This window comes from Poecilia latipinna, unplaced genomic scaffold (assembly GCF_001443285.1).
Source record: "Poecilia latipinna isolate Pla-1442-1.1 unplaced genomic scaffold, P_latipinna-1.0 Scaffold6707, whole genome shotgun sequence".
NCBI lineage: Eukaryota > Metazoa > Chordata > Actinopteri > Cyprinodontiformes > Poeciliidae > Poecilia > Poecilia latipinna.
Window position 1 is genome coordinate 1 of NW_015119323.1, and position 3,734 is coordinate 3,734.

Sequence of the window (3,734 nt, forward strand, 5' to 3'; positions counted from 1 at the left end):
GTTTACGTTTCGTGCAGTCGCTCGGTGCCATCTTTACAGGCCACAGTCCAAAACAAACTATATCCTGGTGGTTTTGTTGTGTTACTGACTGCAGTGAATTTAGTTTCGAGTTGGATATTGCATATTCCAATGTCCGCCGAGCAAGCGGCGTTTAGCTCAAGGTTGATCCGATTTATGAACGCTAATTTCTGCCAGCCGCTCTCCAGCTCCCTCCTCAGCACTCGGAGGTTCACTTAGGGCCTGTCAACAAATTTCCGAAAAGAACACTCCTGTCAAACAAATGTTAATAAATGCCTTGTGACCAACTGATACAAAAAAGTGGTAGTTCATGCTTTTACATGACACACACTACCCTCTATTAAAATGTCAACTCATATTCAATATTTTAAATAATTTTAATATTAAATGTTTTCTTCAATAGCTTCCATATTGTGTGCCATATTGACTAGAAATCAGTGTGTAATTGTACTAAACTGTATATATGAGGTATGCATTTTTATTCCATTTTAACTAATTTTTTTATTTTTGTTACCTATTTTTTTGTTTAAATTTAGTATTTCTCTTCATTAGCTTCTAGGGCAGGGATGGGCAGCAATGGTCCTGGAGGTCAGGTGTCCTGCAACTCTTAGTCGTTTCCCTGATCCAACACACTTGAATCCAACAGCTGAACCTCCAGTTCAGGAGGGTTCGGTGTTCTCCAATGTTTAGATGTCTCTGTGTTACAGGTCCCGGGTGTCAGGACTGCTGTAACAGTGATGACACACAATCTGAAGAGTAAATAAACAAAAGTCAGCAATGACGACCAAGTGCTGCTGTTGACATCCAGATTGCATTTGAGGCAAACCGGAAGTCCATCCCAAAACCAACCTGGAAGCAGGTCTGCTTTAACACATCCGACTCAAATCCTGAGGTCATTCTCAGGACCTCAAGCAGCCATTTGATTCAGGTGGCTTGGACTAGGAACATATGTAAATGATGCAGGACACCGAAATCGATGTCTGGATTTGAGGACCCCTGTTGTAGAGGGTCAGTGTGTTCCAGCAGCCGCTCCATCAGATCAGAGGGTTGATGAGATCTGAAAGGTCCTGATCCTCCAGTAAGTAAAATAACATGTGACCCCAATCCATCAGTCAGCTGCTCTGTCCTGTGTGTAAATATAAGGTCATTTATACATATAGAAATTCAATAAATTACAATTGAAAGGCAGTTTATTTGACTAAATTATATTCACTTAGTGAATAAAGTAAAAGGCATATCAGAATATTTTACACACTACAAAAATATTATCAATCGGCAACGTGACTTTAGAATTTGATTGGAACCTGTTAGGCAGAACAGATACTGTAAGAACCACCGTAGAGATCATTTTCATGGACTGAATATACTTTCTTAAAGTGTGACATTAAAAATACAAGGACTTGGCTACCAACAGCTAAAGTAGCATCACTCACATGGACACTGGCTCCTGCTGACAGAAAAAGGACAGAGTATCAAACTACTAGAAATTATTTCAAATTACTAGATGTTCCATTATAATTGGAGAGCAAAGCGTGGAGGTTTAACTTGTACTGACTTGTGAGGGCAGACCACCGGGACGCTCCATGTTGTATGATGGCCTGTTTTTCCAGCCAACGAACCATTCCACCACCTTGTGGTCGTTCTTTTAAACCATGTAATCTCAACTGTACGGCTGAAAAATGCACAATATGTTAATAAATAATTTTGGAGTATTGAAAAGTGTTGAGGTATTCTGTTTTCAGTGAAATAACATCCTTGCCACTTCGGCACAAGTACAGCAACGTTCAGAAAATTAAAAACACTGGACTTTGAACAAGAATCGGATGACCCAGCTTTCCACCAGCATTGAAATGCACCACTTGCACACAAATCTGAGGCTGCTGGAAGCGTGAAATGAGCCTCAAAAGTCCTTGTGCACTTCTAACCGGATCTGTGCATGAATACAGTTTTGTCTGTGTGTATCTCCTACGCCTAATTGTAGCCGTAGAAGATGCACACAAGGTTTGAATTTGTAATTATCAGATTTGTGAGGTTGCAGTTAAAAATCTGTGTGTAGAAATTGAATGTATGTAGAAATTGTATTTGTGTATTTGTAATTGCTTCATATGCATTTGTATGCATTTGACCACATATTTACAAGTACCTGGAGTTACGCACAAATTTTGTTTTATGGTTTACAAATCATGTTCCACAGATACAACTATCCAAAGTTACACACAAAGAAGCTTACACGAAGTACAAATCCAGGTAGTTTGAGACTATTTTCTCTGCATAGAAGTTGCTCATATCTTCTTCAGAGGTTTTATGTAATTTCCTTCAGTGGTGTTGAGTGCAGTGACAGGCAAAGGGGTATATAGTTTTTTTTTAATTATTATTATTCTTAGGGTTTGGATAGTTTGACAAATGTGTGGGCCTAGTAGTGCAAGCAGAAAAAACAAAACCTGGCCCTTAATCAAAGACAAAAGACAAATCCTAGCCTGGCCTGCAGAGCAATTCCACTCAATTCTAATCTCACTTCATCTCTCCATCTGGACTTTCTCCCAGTGAGCTAGATTTCTCCGGTAGAAGTTCAACCATGAACAGAATGGGAAGTTGTGATGTTTTTTTGTTTTTTTTCTGCATTGCTTTAGAACTGTATTCTACCGCTAAGTTATCTTTCTGAATATTTTTTTGACTTTACTCTGTTTAATTTGGTGGGTGGCAGTCCTAACCTGACGGCTTTGCTCTAGGACAGTGGTTCTCAACCTGGGTTCGATCCAGGGGCGGATCTAGAAAAATATTTATGGGGTGGCAAGAGGGGGGCAGGGATTTTTTCAGGGGTGGCACACACAAAATATTGTTTTTAACTTGCATTGTTTCAAAATGAGCTTCATGTAGCACAGTTAGTATAGTTAATTATTTTTACGTCTTTCATACTCCTGCTAATATTACTGGACTGGACAGCGCCTATTGGTCGCTATGTGATTCATTGTGTCCAGAAAACCATTGTATCCCAATACAGGACAAGGAGAAATCTGTCACGAAAATATTAGTAGACCAATCATTTGTTATTAGATACATCTATTAAATACAACTTAAAATAAAGATTAGAAAACTGATGTTTGATAAATTCTCCATGATACAAATCTATAAACAGTTTAGTTTCTGTTAGTTCTGCCAAGATGCAAGAAGGGGCGAATTTCTATTTATATTGGTCAATCGTTTTATTTTAAATATGCTGTAGGAGCCGTAGTTTGATGACTGTTATAAATATCACCACATTTTGTGAACACAGGGGATTAGCTCAGTTTTTGTCGCTTGTTTTTAGGAATTGCAGCAGCTGCAGTGCGCCACAATAAAGGTACAATAAAGCTGATAAACAGGTGAAGAACCAAACTAGCTAGAACCACTTCTGACTGTTTGCCAAGCCAAACATCCAATAAAAGTTCCACCAAGTCACTACTAAGGCACTGGGGTCATGTTTCTCGACACGGGCAAAAGAAGGTTCAATGTCCAAACTTATTGATTGTTCTTGGTGATTTATTTTCCTCTTTCACCAAATAAATACAGAGTTCAAACTTTCATTTGTTCTCATGCTACCTACCACTCTTGCTCTGGTAAAAACCATCGGCCCCAAACCCAAATGCCTGCTGGTCCTTCACCAGGCCCCTGCACTTATAGAAAGTGGACTGACCCACATTACTTCGTGTCTAAATTTAGAAAATAAATAATAAAAA

General features: G+C 38.9%; 1 long non-coding RNA gene across 1 annotated transcript; it reads right to left on the reverse strand.

Moving 5' to 3' along the window:
• Positions 1 to 532: 532 nt before the first annotated feature.
• Positions 533 to 2,085, reverse strand: LOC106944046 (uncharacterized). Its single transcript, XR_001424089.1, has 2 exons — positions 868 to 2,085; positions 533 to 767 (listed from the first exon to the last, which is right to left on the reverse strand). It is a non-coding gene; the product is annotated as an uncharacterized LOC106944046 (long non-coding RNA).
• Between the last annotated feature and the right edge of the window lie 1,649 nt (positions 2,086 to 3,734).